This window comes from Rhinolophus ferrumequinum, chromosome 13, assembly GCF_004115265.2.
Source record: "Rhinolophus ferrumequinum isolate MPI-CBG mRhiFer1 chromosome 13, mRhiFer1_v1.p, whole genome shotgun sequence".
NCBI lineage: Eukaryota > Metazoa > Chordata > Mammalia > Chiroptera > Rhinolophidae > Rhinolophus > Rhinolophus ferrumequinum.
In genome coordinates this window covers 29,081,164-29,096,962 of record NC_046296.1, presented here as the reverse complement: position 1 = coordinate 29,096,962, position 15,799 = coordinate 29,081,164, and the positions used below count along the sequence as shown (strand labels likewise).

The 15,799-nt window shown below is 38.7% G+C and overlaps 1 pseudogene; it reads left to right on the top strand.

The window, feature by feature from the left end:
- Positions 1 to 2,891: 2,891 nt before the first annotated feature.
- Positions 2,892 to 15,799, top strand: part of LOC117032793 (ubiquitin thioesterase OTUB1-like) — a 28,133-nt pseudogene continuing 15,225 nt past the window's right edge.

Genomic DNA, 15,799 nt, shown 5'->3' with positions numbered 1-15,799 from the left:
CAAATGTTCTCTCCCTATAATGACAATGTTGCCCACAGCCCTTTTCTTCAAAGGAACAGAGACAAAAGTGGGCCATATAGTGTTCTGCTAGAGCCCATAGTTTCTGCTTTTTAAAATGTGTTTAACGAGAGGACTTGTCATTTGTAGGAAGGAACAAAAAAAATCAAGGGCACATTTAGATTTTCCATAGTAATTAGATGCTTATTCCCAGGAAAGCATTTGAGTTTTCAATCAAATCTCCAAAGTTTGTTGTTCTCCTGGATTAAACAATCCCCCTTCTCTCTGACCTGGCCCTGCTTTGTCTCATTATGTAGATCTGACCTTTACCTCACTAAGGTGTTGGCACTGAGAAGACACAATGAAAACTTTCTCACCTACTGAAGTGTTGAATTCAACATGGCTTGCATGGACAGGAACTGCCATTACAAGTCCCAGCGTTGAGCCTTGCACATACTTTTCTGGCTTCCTTGGCGTGCTGATGCTCACGAACAGTCCTAGGTGAGCCTCAGAGATTTTTCTAGTCAAAACTCCCTAGGCCAACCTCGAACATCTCCAAGCAAACCAGAAAAGCAAATCAAATCCCCAATGGCATCCTGAGACCTGAGCGTGTCATAATGTCTCAAGCTTCCGTTTCATACAATTTTCGGCATATTTTAAGAATGCAAATAGGCCCTCTTTTCTTCTCTGTCTTTCTTTTATTTTATTTTTAAGGATTCAGGATCAGCAAAATAATTAGCATTCACTCAGCTCAGTAGGGCATCCATTTATACTCTTACAAGGAGGTCAAAGTGCATGATGCTGCCCTGCCAGGAACTTCTTTTTTTTTAGAGAGGGGATACAGTCTGGAATATCCAAATGTATCAAGACTTTGAGTCCCTAAACTGGGTTATTTGAAACTCCAATAGACACACCACTATGGGGAAATTACTTAATCTGCTTCAAGATTTATCTCTATTGTGCTCTATGCACCAGGTTAAAATAGAATACCTCAGAGAGGCCTCAGCGGGTCAGGAGTCTAATTTGCATTGCAAGTATTTCACAGCACATTACAAAGTTTTGGACAGAGCCTTTAATCCTCAAAATCATTAAATCCTACCTTTGCACTGATATGCATATAAAAACATTCTGCCAAATGAATCTGCTTTACATTGCCCTCAAAATATCGCTGCAACACAAAAAAGGGTAGGAATCTGAAACATTCTACGGCTCACAGGGGTACAGTTTATCAAAAGGTGAAAGAGAGTTTGTGTAAAGCAAAAAAAGGAACTATTGTGTTAGATTGATTTAAGACTAAACGCATGCTGTCAAAAAAAATAGAGTTTTCACCTGTCAGGCAGTCATTTTTACAAATGTATGATATGGGTTCTGATTAGTGAAAATGCTCTTTTCTAGGTGAATTATAATATAACCCTTTGCTTCCTTGCCGTTCATCTTAGAGTTCCCCCTTTTGTGGGACTCACTTGTATACTGTTTCAGTTTCTAGGGAAAAGGTTAAGAGACACATTCACTGCGAAGGAGAATTGATCTTTTGAAACCATCAAGTGGGCTTACAGTGAAGAGGAAGACAATGGCCAGAAAAAACAAAGACACTTCGTGCTGTGTGGAGGTTGTCAGTACATAAGGCACCAAATTCCATTTTCATATAAGAAACACATGAGAACTGGCTCTCCTGACACTAGTGCTGACATTTCACTGAAATCCTTATGACTTTGTGATCAACCCACATATTTTCAAAACAAATTGTCTCGTGTTTGTTTGCTTTAAAAACAAGATGCCATTGTACTAGATGAAAATGTGACTTTATAGTAAAAATGTCAGCATGAAAACACAAGTAGGGAAAAAAAAACCTGAAAGGAAAATGAAAAATAGAGTCTATGTAGCCTTTTCTAAAGGCCTAATGTTAGTGATTAAAAGTGATTTCAAAAACTATAGCAAATATGTTCTCATATTGGGGAATAACAATAGGATGTTTCATAGTAACTTGTTTTAATGACACTGTTTTGTGAACTTGTGGAAATGAGTGACAACAACAACAAAATCAAGGGCTATTGACACCTCATAGCTGAAAAGCATAAGCTGGCATCATTTTGCAACTTCTTTTCCTTGGTTACATGCAGAGTAAAAATAAAATATATCTGGCAGATGAGAAATGGCAGAGTAATCTCTGGAAATTGTATTATAGATTATTTACCAACTGAATTGTTTCTCTTTATTAAGATGTGAAACAGAATGCAAGAAAAGCAATGCAGATGTAATCGAAAACCATAAGGCAAACCCACCACTTTTTCAACTAGCCTATGCTGACTGCAATTTTGGTAATACTCCTATGTCTGTTTGGACAGAATCAATGACTCATGTCAAAAAGCTGCCCTTCTGCTCTTTTCAGAAAGTCAGCCTTGAGAAGTGATCAAATTAAGATAAGACCACACAATCTGTTTTACCCTTCTTAAGAAAATACATACAAAAATTTAAAAAATGAAAAAGCAGGTCATTGCATCTCACTCATTTGCTTACTGATGAATGGAAAACTGTAAGCAGGAAGTGTGTGATGACTTCTGTTGAATATTTTCTGCCCCAAGCAATGCATCATAGAATTCAGATCCTAAAGAGAAGCTTTCTGAGATAGACTCTGTAAGGGAATGGAAAGAGGGCTGACTGAGGGCAGGGAAACTCAAGTTCTAGAGACAGATCTCTTTCAAGGCATCAATGTACGAATGCAGGTTACTTCACCTAAGTTTCCTCGGCTCTTCCTGAAAAATTAGCTATATCTCTGGCCCCAACCAGCTGGAACAGTCTAATTTGTGTAAGTCATAACAATTGTAACAGACTTCATTAAACCTGCCTGCCAAATTTTATTTCTGTTGTCTTCATAACTAATTTCTGAACAGTCAATGATCGAATTATCTGCAATGTTGGTTGGAGATATTCGGGTGGCCAAGAACACAAGTGTGACTATTTACAATTATGATCTAGACTGTCACTGTCCCGATTCAGTTCTGTATGAGTGTGGCTTGCTGCTAAAGCCTGTGTGCGTGCTGAGGAATGCAGCGCAGTCACCTGGCACACCACCTTTCTGCAGCGGTAAGCGCCCTGCTCTGCTTGTTCGGCCAGGAATACTTGGCAGTTAAGAAGTTAAGTAGGCCCGAAGTTAGGAAAAGCAGCCACCAAAATAGGCAGTGCTAAAAGATAAAAGAGGCCCAGAAGTTTAATGAAACAGAAGAGGAAACCAAATGCTACGAAAGAACTCCGAAGAATTAGGGAGAGGGCTATGTAGGTAAAAGGAATGGATGTAAAACAAAAACGAACCGAGTTGATAATAATACATACACGCGGGGGTAAGAATAAAAAGACAGTAATTTTCAAACATTATAAATAGACATGGCTAAGGGCAACACATCACAAGTTAAGACTACAAAATATTAGAATGTGAATTTACCCAATAATGCCTGTCCTCTCGGGTCCCCATTTTCCACAGATAGTCCTTCCCCCACACCCTGCCACCTACAGAAAAAGGGAAAGGAGGCTCCATTCCAGTATAAAATTATTAAGCAGTCGTTTGAATCCAGGGGACTATAAAGCCATTTAAGTCATATTTTGCTTTTTTTAATTAAAAAAGCTTTAACTCTCCCCTCATCACTTGCAGGCTGAATTGGTTTGATCCAGAGAGGCAGTTATGCATAAGAGCTACCACTCTCTATTGAATTAGGGGGTCTCTCATGCAACACATCTCACCAATTACAAGGTAGGGATGCAATTCTATGATTTATCATACATTATACTGTTAAGTAATATAACATTATAGACACAATTTGTACCTATCTCTCCGCAGATTAGAGAGGTGGCACACGAAGAGAGGATCATTAAACACAGAGCAAGGGCAGGGGCCAAGCTCTTCTCTTTAACAAGCTGTTCCAAGTACCACCTCTCTAATCCATGGAGAGGAAAGAATAAATTGTTCCAGTAGCTTATTCCAAATTGTGCTCTTTGAGGTGGGGGCTTTATTAAAACAAAGAGATGCAGGAAAACATCAATTCTATGTGCGAAAACAACAGCGTTGGATTTATTGGGATGATTTCTCTCATTCCAAAGTTGATGGGATTCTTCACACATGCATGAATATGGATGTGTGTGTAGACGCACACCACGCTTGTGGATGCAAATCCAATCCCACACGAGAAGAATGCATATTGACATTCTGATTTAAAGAAGGCCCAATTATTGAACTTTGACTCTCAGCTGATATCATTTAGGCATTGCACTAGACCACTGCTGTCCACTAAAAATATAACGCAAGCCACATATGTAATTTTACATAGTACCTTCATTTACAAGAATATTAAAAAATCAGGTGAAATTAATATAGTATTTTATTTAACCCAATACATCCATAATATTATCATTTTGACATGGAAACAACATCAAAATCATTAATGATGTATTTTGCATTATTTTCTTTACCCTAAGTCTTGGAAAATTGGTATGCATTTTACAATTAAGGCAAATCTCATTTCACATTACACGTTTCAAGAGATCAATAGTCACATGTGGCTGGCAGGTATGATATCGGATGATACAGCATTAGAACTATGTTTATCTTCTGCAACTCCACTACCTCTATTATGGTTTTGCTGCTTTGTTGGAGAAGGGTGTATTTTCAGCCACTTTACCCAAATAAGCAGAAGTTCTCATAAGTACAACCTGGATGAAATGATATCTCACTACACTGAGTATAACTCTCTTCAATTCCACAGAGATCTAGGCTCCTATTGGTAAAAGGTGAGTTCCTTAACCTCTATCTGCTCTGTCTGTATTGTATTCCCTTTCTAAGGTCAATAAATGTGGACATAAATATCAACCTTAACAGACAACCAAGCTTCCTGTTATTGGAATATCCTATTGGTAATATTCTTTTCTCTACAAGCCTTCTGTACTATCACTTCCAGCTTTATTAAACTCAATTAGACTCCTTTTTTGCCCTGGCTACACCTCCTATATAACAGGAAAATTGTATAATCTGCTTGAATGGCAGTACAATGAGGTAGGCAAAGATATAAGGACACCGTCAGACTGCCTCATAAACCCTAGCTTGCCATGGGAAAAGTCATTGATTTCTATTGGCAATCTCATTGTAATGTCAGACTGTAACTTGAATTCATTCTTTGCTTCTCTCTGAGGTAAACAATGGGCCAAAGAGTAGAAATGGACTAGAGTGAAAACACAGTAATTACTCTCAGAAATAATTGGGTAACCTGGCTTTTCTGATATCTGAGAAAGCACAGGTTAGCTAGGCCCCACACAACACCTGAACTAATTGCCCCCCAAATTAGTATCTGTCTCTGGACCTTGGAAAAAAGCAATTCAACTGTGACTAGAGAACTAGTCCAGGGGAAGATGAAAGGCAAGTCATTTCGGGGTGGAGAGAAAAAGCAGAAGTTCATTTTTTCCATATCATCCTTACTGTTACACTAATTAAGACGTATACTTGTAACTCTTATGTTATAAATGATTGTATGTTTGTTGGAAAGACCATCAATTTAGGAGTCAGATAGATTGTTCTGAACTTGGCCCCACCGGTTATTTGCCAAGCATTATAAGGCCAGTTATTAGCTTCTAAGAACCCTTAGTTTTTCTCATCTGCAGTAAGGGCTCGACATGGTATTTGCCCAGCACCAGTGGCCTGAAACATGTGTGGTGTGTGCTCCCAGGATCATCGCACACTCAGCCATCTGTGGCCGTGGCCAGAACATACTCAATGTTTGCTTAGGAATCAGATCTATGGTAACAATGAATGAGAGGTAGCTTTTTTTTCTTTTTAATCATTTTACACAGCTCCACATTACTCGGCTTCTAGTATCATTGTCTTGCCAGGCAAAATCCTGTTTTGGGGAGTTTACCCCACAGAATTTAGTCAGTCAGTTGATCAAAAATTCTTTGTGAGTCTATGTCCAAGCATTCGAACTAAGTATTTTGGGGTGTATTCAATGTAGATGGTGGGAGAGTGGCAGTATTCATGTTAACTCTGTCAGAAAAGAGGCCGTGATCATTTCTTCTTCTGTACTAGCAAAGTCCTTTGTGCTCACTTAATTATGACTAAAAGCCATGGTTGTTGTCACTCCCAGTACTAGGATATGATTGTCTTATAGAGCTCTTTTATACTGGTATACATAAAATTATATATAATTTATATTATGTATGTGTATATGTAAATAAAATTACATGTGCTCTAAGTGTTTACTGATATGTTCATCATAACCCCATTATATTTGCATAGAAATATAGAATGTCTGAAGCATATTTCCATGTCATTTTATGTGAACCTCACAGCAGCCCTGTGAAATCAATTCAACACTACTGTCCCCATTTTAGGCTTTTGATGGGTTAAGGATGTCCAATTTACATTGCAACCCATCACCTGTCCCTTAGACTAATGGCTCCTGTTTACTCATTTATGGGCCTCTGCTGGCCTGTGACAAAATCTTAAGTGGCCCAAGGACAATGCCCATTGCCTTCTGTTGATATTTCTTTCTTGAAGAGAGCTCTCCTTAAGTCTAATATTATATTATTTCTATTTTATGGTATTCAAAATATTTTTTTATTCAGGAAGTGATGTTAGTAGATAAAAGGAGGCTTTTTAAAGCTCTTGGCAACTAAAATGTTGACAAATGTATACCCATCCCTTATTAGAAAGAGAAATAAAAAGAATGAAAGAAAAGTTTTTACTGACCAATAAAAGCAAAAATCTGAGAATCACAAAGTTAAACATATATGTATATTGCATGGCCCCTTTGATTTAGTATTCCACCCTTTGTGGGGAAATGAGGGCGAGACACAAAGGATCAGTGGACAAGAAAGTAATAAAGTATTCTAGCTAAAGGGAATCAAAGGGCTAGACCAATAAGGAAAAGTGACATCAGAGAAGCAAGTGACATGCAAGGTTCAAAACCAGAAGGAATTTATTAGAAAAACTCAATGAGAAAAAAATACATGAACACTTCCAAAAAATTCTTACTTAGCATGCATCTTCAAGAACATGAAAGGCTTGACTAGAGAAATGGTAAGGAGAAAGTAAGTCCATGCTATGGACTGAATGCCTGTGCTCCCCAAAATGTATATGTTGACATCTAATCCCCAGTGTCGTGTTGTTTGGAGGTGGGGCCTTGGGATGTCATTAGGTCAATGACAGTGAAACTTAAGTGATGGGATTAGTGCTGCTATAAAAGAAACCCCTGAGAGCTCTCTTGACCCTCTGCCATTGAGGATATAATGAGAAGTCAGCTGTTTCTGCACCATGAAGACAGCCCCTCACCGAACATCGATCTGCCAGCACCTTGATTGTGGACTTCCAGCCTCCATAATTGTAAGAAATAAATGTTTTTTCAGCCACCCAGTCTAGTATTTTTATTATAGCAGCCTGAACTGACTAAGAGAGTCCATTAGTCTAGGCATCAAGAGAATGTGAACTGTGCCAAGCTCTGAGTCCATTTCACATGTTGCTTAGCAAGTTGCTTATCGTCTCTTAAACTTAATTTCTTTCCTGTAAGATGGGGGAAGTTTGAACTGACAGATCTTAACGCCTCTTCCAGCTCTAAGACCTCTTACTGAAGTGATAATAGTAATTCTTTCATTGAGTAAATATTACATGAGTGCTACTCTCAATCCTCATAATAATGGTAAAGATTCTTACCCCATTTTATTTATGAGTTAACTGAGATTGAGAGAATCTGACCTGCCCAAGGCCTTGAAATAAGCTAGATGGCAGACCTGGGATTTGAACACTTAGTTTGTCCCTTTTTTCATTATATCAAGTTGCCTCTCACCAGTCTACCACGTCACGAAACCTTTATTCAAAGCCCAATTTTAAAAGAAAGGAATGGTTAAACTATAAAAATAGTCATATTTCATGGACTACCATAAAATAACAGAAGTACTCTGGAACTACCAGCAAAATCCCTTGTGACCCAGAAAACGCCCCACTATCTACGCCCAATATTCAATGAGGTTATCTTATCAACATTGACATGATGGAAATTTTCTTTTGAGATGGATTTGCATTTAAAGCCTGGTCATCATAACATGATATTCAGACTTGGTCCAACTTGAAATTCCTAAACTAATACAATCATTACTGTTTGCTATAATATTATATGTCTATTTGTAAGTAAGCAAAGTGGAAATCTTGCCTCACCTATCACCTCATTCTCTTCCACAGGGCTTAAGAAGAAAAAAAACATCATTATGGCTAAAAATCATATGGCTAACATTACTGGATTTGATCATCGCCTTCTCTTTCCTTCATCATTTAAAATGCCCATCCCAACAGCTACCGTAACGGCAGAGGAAACATGGACCATCCCAAATGGTAGGACAACTGTAGGGATAAGCTACTGCCAAGGCAGGGGTGACAGATAAATGCAGGGCATTCGAGTGCACAGGTGTACCTCAGCAAAGTCGCCAGAGTAGGGAAGGTGAACGAAGCAGCCTGGGAGGGCTTGAGAATTTTCCAAGCCTGATCCCTTCCCCCCACCTCCAGCACTAAACTGTCATGTACTTAACTAATGTCACCGTTTCTGGTGCCTGGTTTTTGCCAACAGTTAAGATGACCAGCAAGACCTCACCTGCTTGGCATTCCCCTCATCCTACCTCAGTTCCATCCCTGGGCTCTAGACTGGAGGTGGCAGGTAGTGTGGGCATGAAGCACAAAGCAGTCCCCCAGGGCTCCCTGGGACTTTCCTCTTACAAAACCAGAGCAAAAGCAAAACGGCTACTGCAGTGCCAAAAAGCCTTAGGCAGAACAGAGAAACGAAGGAGGGTAGTTTCTGAGGCCAAAGAAGATTGATTAAAGCACTTCTCGGTTTCCCTCAGCCTCTGGTCTCAGGTCAGCACCCAGAGCACAACCTTCCAGTCCCAGCAGAACATAGATGGTCGGGTGGCATTCCTGCCCTGAGAAGACCCTGAGCTCTTTCCTTCCTTTAGAGTGGCCTTATAACATTCTCCCCAGGTCCTTTCCAATTGTCAGAGATCACATTAGTGCAGTTGTGAAGGTTTGACATAAGGATGAACAGAAGGGTGCTACTGGCTAGTGAGAAGAGAGAAGTTTCCTGTACAAAGGAGAAAAGAAAAAATCCTCTCCTAATGAATAATGCTGGGGATGGGGAGGATTGAACTTAGCTATTAAGCAATGGTTCTTTCTCCTTCATTCTCATTCATTCTCTCTCTCTCTCTCTCTCTCTCTCTCTCTCTCTCTCTCCTCTCAAGTTAAAACCACAGTCACAAGGCAGAAAAAAAAAATAGCAACATGTCTCCGTGTTGATATTTTTTTCCAAAGGTGAACCTATAAAGAGCTCATAGTTAGAGATGGGGACAGATTGTCCCTACTTCCCAAACTATGGACACACAGACGGTCAGCATCAGACGCTTTTTAACACTTTGTGACTCAAAGTGATTCCACTGTTAAACCTTTCTCAGCTTTCCTATCCTCACACCGCCACCTCAAGCCACTGTTCAAACCTCTGTATTATATCACCTCCTAATGGAAGTGAAACCCATGGTGATTAAGGAGTAGAGTGAGGGGTAACGCTGTGAGAATCAAGCTTGGTTATGAAAAAAAGAGAGCGTGCTAGGAGCTCACAGATCCCGAGAGAGGCGGGGCCCAATTTGTGCCAGTGTGGGCAGGCCACCAAAAGGCCAAATAAAAGGTCCTCACTGGAAATGAAATGCTAAGCTTTCCCAGATTATAAATTAAACAAAACACAGTGACCCTTTAGGTTTGATATCATTGCATTAATAGTAATAACAATAATAAAGCTGACATAGACTCACAACCTGTAATTTGTAATATTTAGCTCCATGCTTCATAACTGCATAAAAGTTAAAGCATATTTTTCACTGATATCAATACAAATTGGATTTCTTTTTCCACCTCAAATTGACCCCACCCTCCATTCGTGATTAACTCTTCTCCTTCCTCATTTGTGCAGGTGCTTCCTTATTCAGTATTGAATCAAAAATCCGGGCTGTCCTTCCTGGAGGGCCCTTGAATCCCACTTAACCTGGCTGGTGTGATGTGCTCTGCAGGAGGGAAGCAATGAAGTGGAACAGGGATGATCACAAATTGAAAATTGTTCTTCCAAATAATAGAAGGGGGAAATTAGACAAAGTGCCTTTTCTATCATCTTCCCCCATCCCTGTTCCAATTTTGCATGAGGAATCCATGGGAATTGTGAAAGGTATATTCTCTTTGCATTGTAGAATGACCTCTAAAGAGGTCACTGCTACTCCCAAAACCTGTGTGACCCTGGCGGGGGCTGGCCATTCCAGACTAGCCACAAGCAGATGGCTGACTGTGCCGTGGAGGGTAAGGAGGTCACCGGGTTGGCCGGGAGATTCTCTCATCAGTAGCTGTGTGTTTTGGAACCAACCTGGAAACATTAACACAAAGGCCTGCCAATAAACTACATGGTGTGTGCATGTCTTATATACACCGAAGGGACAGACAAATGCCTAGTGGGAAAAAAAGAAAGAAAAATGAACTCAGCTATTAAGGAGCTATAAAATGTTTGCTCTCTTCCCTATTTCAAAATCTTCCATAGCATAAATAGTGGTCAAAAGTACAGTGAACTGTCTTGTAGTGTGGGGCTCCATTCGAACGGGGCTATTTTCTGAGAGTCTCTTGACACCATATCTAAGTTCCAAAATGAATATGCTTTAATTTTCCTTCTTCATGCATTGTGCTTTTTCCTCATTTAAAACAGCAACAGCCTCTGGCAGTAAAGGACATCACATTTCTGTGTGAGATGAAGCTTTTTTTTCCCCCTGTATGCAGGCGAATGGCATGGGTCAGGGGAGAAAAAATATATGCAAAAAACAGCACACCCCACTGACCCTGGTATATTTTACATTACAATTTGCCATTTCCAATATAGGTTCATTTTGCAATGGACCATATCAACCATATTTCAGGTTAAAAAAAAAAAAAGAAGGGGGGAGTGATAGGTGAGGCATTGTCTGCATCAGTATGTCCTAGTATAATACACCGATTGTCTGATTAGGATATAGTGTCACCTACAGAGAACATACGCAGACGCATACACAGCTCCAGCCGCTCAGTGCAGAGCACATTTGCAAATAGATACCACGTGTGGATCCTGCCAATTAAGGAAGCATTAGGGGACTTCTTTGTGAATGTAGCCAAGAACAGCTAACTATTTTTAATGACATGAATGTCATATTCAACATCTCTAAGCTCACTTGAAAGCACCAATGTCCCACTGTCTTATTGAGAAAGAACTACAAATAGGAACTGTGCATCTTCGTAATATGATTACATCTATCTGCACATATATATTTAGAATATATATATATACATATATATATGTATATATCTCAAAAGGATCAGAAATTCAATTAAGTCATCCTTTTAGTCACTCAAGTACATCTTAGAACTAAGCAGTTAAATAAGATAGAGATTTTTACATGACAATAATCTTAATTTTTGACATGTGTACTAATTATGTACCATAGAGATATGTAAAGATGATATATGGTATTTCTTGCCAGGTCACTCCCTATAATGACTACTCTTGCATTAAGGATTTTCTATTAGTCAAGCCCTAGTCAATCAATAAGTATTTTTTTCAGCAAGATGTATAGGAGGCATGGCCATTACCTTCAAAACACTTATAGTTCCTTGGATGGAACCAAATGAATACACTTAAAATCACTGAAAGTAAGTCTTGGAATTTGAAACACCAGATAAATATTTGTTACTTATTTAAATTGTCTATATGGGAAATAAAATGTATAAAGTTGATAAATTGGTGCTATCTGGAGTAATCAAAGAAGGCTGGATGAAAGAGGCTGCACTTCATTTGGACATGAAAGATGGACAAGACAATGGGGAAAGGAAACAGTAGGGGAAGAAGGGTAATTTCATCAGGAAGAACAAAAGCAAAAACACAGAGGCCAAGAGCTTATGTGTGATCTCTTCACAAGTGTCATGAGCATTTCTGTGTTTCAAATGGGTACAACAGTGCTCAGAACAGCCTTCCCTTGGGAGTGGGGAATCAGTGATCAACATTATTGACTCAGGGTCCTAGAAACGTGGGCCTCTGCGCTTCATAAAACCAAAGGAAGTGAGTGGGAACTAATTTCACTGAGTCCATGCGCTCATGACAGTGATGTGGCATCGAATGCTATTTACCCCCAGGTAAGCTATGAGTTTACTGAGCCCAGGGCAGTCTAACTTGAGTCAAGAGCAGGTTCAAGGAAATGACACTTCCCTTCTAAGAAGTGGTGATTGTGAAAGAAGAGTAAACAATAAAACGTATCTCTTGCAAAGCCAGACAGACTCTTCATGCAGAGACAAAAAATGGCCATGCTGCAAAATAATGATAAAATTAGTGAGCTTTGCTGTAGGGAAACCCTATTAAAAAAACCCCAGTAAACAGATATAGGAGGGAGTGATAGCGGTTCTCACTGTGGGGTTACTTTAGCCAGCAAGATCTCCTGGCACACTTAAAATAGGACTCGATTTACAATAAACTTCAGGCATGCTCGTAAGAATAAAGCGAGTTGTCATCATCAATAAAAGACATCAGTCTTTTAGCTAATTAGTTGCACTATTACGTGACATCAACCTTGCTCAGCACTGTCCAATAGAAATATAATGTGAGCCACGTATATAATTTTAAATTTTCTAGCAGCTAACTTTCAAAGAAATGTGAAGTTGATTTTAATAATATATCTTATTTAATCCAACATACCTAAACTATTATTATTTTGATAATTAGTATAAAAAAATTGAGATTTTTTTTGTATTAAGTCTTTACCATGAGGTATGTATTTTATATTTACAGTTCTTCTCAACTAAGATTAGCTACATTTTAAGGGCTCAGTAACTGTATGCGGCCAGAGACTATTGCAATGGATGCCACAGGTCTAACTCTTTACATGTCTATTTTCAGGTCACATTTGGCTCTTGTTAGAACAGACTATTGGGAACCCATACTGGTACTTTATTTCCAGAAATAATCTGTATACTTGCATTTAATTATGTAGTATATTTAATTTATTCCTAAGAGCTGTCCTAATTGTACTGACTCTACCTGGAGGTAAGCACTGACAGATATATTTTTGTGGATACAAGTCTACAAAAGGAATATAGCCTTTTCTTTCTCTCCTAGCCTGGTTGGCTAACATGAAGTATGGTTGAACTCACTACCTGTAATCTTGAATGTGAAGGCATTTATTTCCTTACTATTTTTAATGCAGCAACTTTTTAAAAGTTTTGGAAACAATTATGCTAAGCAGAGAGAGGAAGGTGAGTTAATTGCACCAGAAACCTAAGCATTAAAAACTTGATACAAGAAAATGAAATATGGCCATACAGGTTTTCTCTGTGAAGAAAAGCTAATATTGCAGATATTTAATGGGAAGAGAAATTTCCAGCATACAGATCAGACAAAGAAAAGAAGTTTCCAATAAAACAAGCTACCCCTTGCTGAGGAAAGATGTTTCGATTCTGTAGCTGCAAGCAAACTTTTGGTTAAAAGAGATGTCTTTGGAGATCAGCACCCAGCAATACGGTCACTGACCTTTGTGCTCACCCCTCCTCCCTCAGTTCACAGGCCTCTAGCCTGGAAAAGAAAGAGTTGCTGGGTAAGTTGGGCTGCTCATCCATATCCAGTGATGCTGGATGCAAAGCATCGAATTCCCCAAAATGAATTGGATACCGTGAGAGGCCCAAGGCACAACTTCATCCCTTACAGTTTTTCCAAGGGCTTCTGATATGAATGGAATCATACTGAATTCTAAAAGGCCAGCTAACCCAGAAACAATCAGCTCTGTAGACATTCAACTCAGTAGCCCCAAAGTTCTTCAAAATAAATGAATTAAGTTTAATATTCTCAGACAGGGATCACTTCTGGAGACAAGTTAACCACATTCACCAGATTCATCACATATTGTCCCCCTGGGGAGAAAAAGAGTGCAAGGTTGTCTGATGAAGCAGGCAGCACTCCAGCATGTGCAAGCGTATTGTTCCCAAGTTCATCTGTCTATTTTGTTAATTGAGAAACAATAATGTTCTAATGTTCTAAGTTAGTTATTTAGCTAACTTAAATAACGTGAAGAGTCTGGGGAACTGCTTAGTGGCAATAGTTCAACAATAAACAAAAGGAACAATAAATGAAGGTTTTGATTAGATCATTTAAATTGGGAATGTAAAGAAACTATATTAGAGAGCAGATATTGGAATTTATCAAACATAAGAGTCCCAACCAGATAGAGACATTGCAAAATGATATCAGGCAGAAGACCTAAAAATATTGCATAGCTGGATCTTTTCCCTCAGTACTTCAAGTCTGCATTCTTTTTTCCCATGATGCCCCGTTGATTTGCAATTTAAATTGTGGTATCTGTACCACATTTATCGCACCTATTGCTTATCCGAATATAAATCTATTTTAGAGCTGAGCACTAAGTTAGAAAGATTTGTTATAAATGTCTTATTTTAATATTTTATGCATGTACTATAATTTGATTCAAAGTGCTGTTTGTCTAAAATACATAACGATATGTGCTGTGATCGGGCTTCTGTTCTCCAGGAAATATATTTAAGGCAAAACAATTAACTCATCTGTGCATAACATACGCAGAGTCTGCTCGTGTTTTGAATCATTTCATTGTACATTCATTTTCCATCCCCTTTTCTATGGAATTTTGTCATAAACTGGGTTATAAGCATCTCATCCTTCCTAAGTCAAGTTCCCCTTTGAATTTTTCCCTCCATCCTCCTTTCTATGGCAAAGAAAACAGTCTTTGAAATCAGCAGGGTGTCTCCATGTAGACCTATGATAAAAAGGCCCAAGAATCTGAATATAGGGAAGGGAACAAATATTTATTAAGCCCCTACCAATGCAGGACACTGTCCTAGAGCCTTGAAATATTCTTTCTGTCTTAATCCTCAAAAAAAAAATAAAACAAAATAAAACCCTCAGAGGGAGTTACTATTGTAATCCCCATCTTGTAGATGGAGTTATTGAGGCTCAGGAAAGATACATAAATTACCTAAGGCTCCCATGGATCCATGGTGGAGCCTCTTGGACTTCAAATCCTTGCTCTTTCCATACACCCGGCAGCCTCCAGTGCATTCTATTTTAACTTAATTCAAAATAGAATCACTCAACATAAAAGCTATGTTTTGTGATACATCACTCAGTTCTGTTTTCCAGCTCATTGGAAACATCCTCCCATATCTGGTGAGTGACTGAAGAAATTTCATTTTCAATGTCATTCCCACAGTCTCCTGGAGATGATGAGTACACATGGCTACATTAAAAATAGTTCTAATGATGTGCAAATAAATAAATAAATAAATAAATAAATAAATAAATAAATAAATAAATAACATGAAAAGAGGTAAGAAGATAGACCCCGTCCATTTAAATTACGGGCATACACTCACATACTGATGCAAAGATTGACCTCGGGAAACACAAAATGAGGGGCAAACCCTCTTTTCCCACTCCAGGCCCCTAAAAGCATTATCTGAGCAAAAGTAGGTAAGTTAAGGAAAGGCTTCCAGGCAGGTTAAATGCCTCTAATATAATGTCTCACAACAGCAAGTAGTTCAGCCCTTGTCTCTATTGCAGTTTTATATTTGTGGACCTACTTGGTTAATATCTGTTTCCCTGTAGATTATATCTTTGTTTTACTCTGTCTGGGTACCTGGTACATAATAGATATTTAACCATCATTTCTTGAATGAAGAACAAATGAATAATTGAATAAATTGTGTATT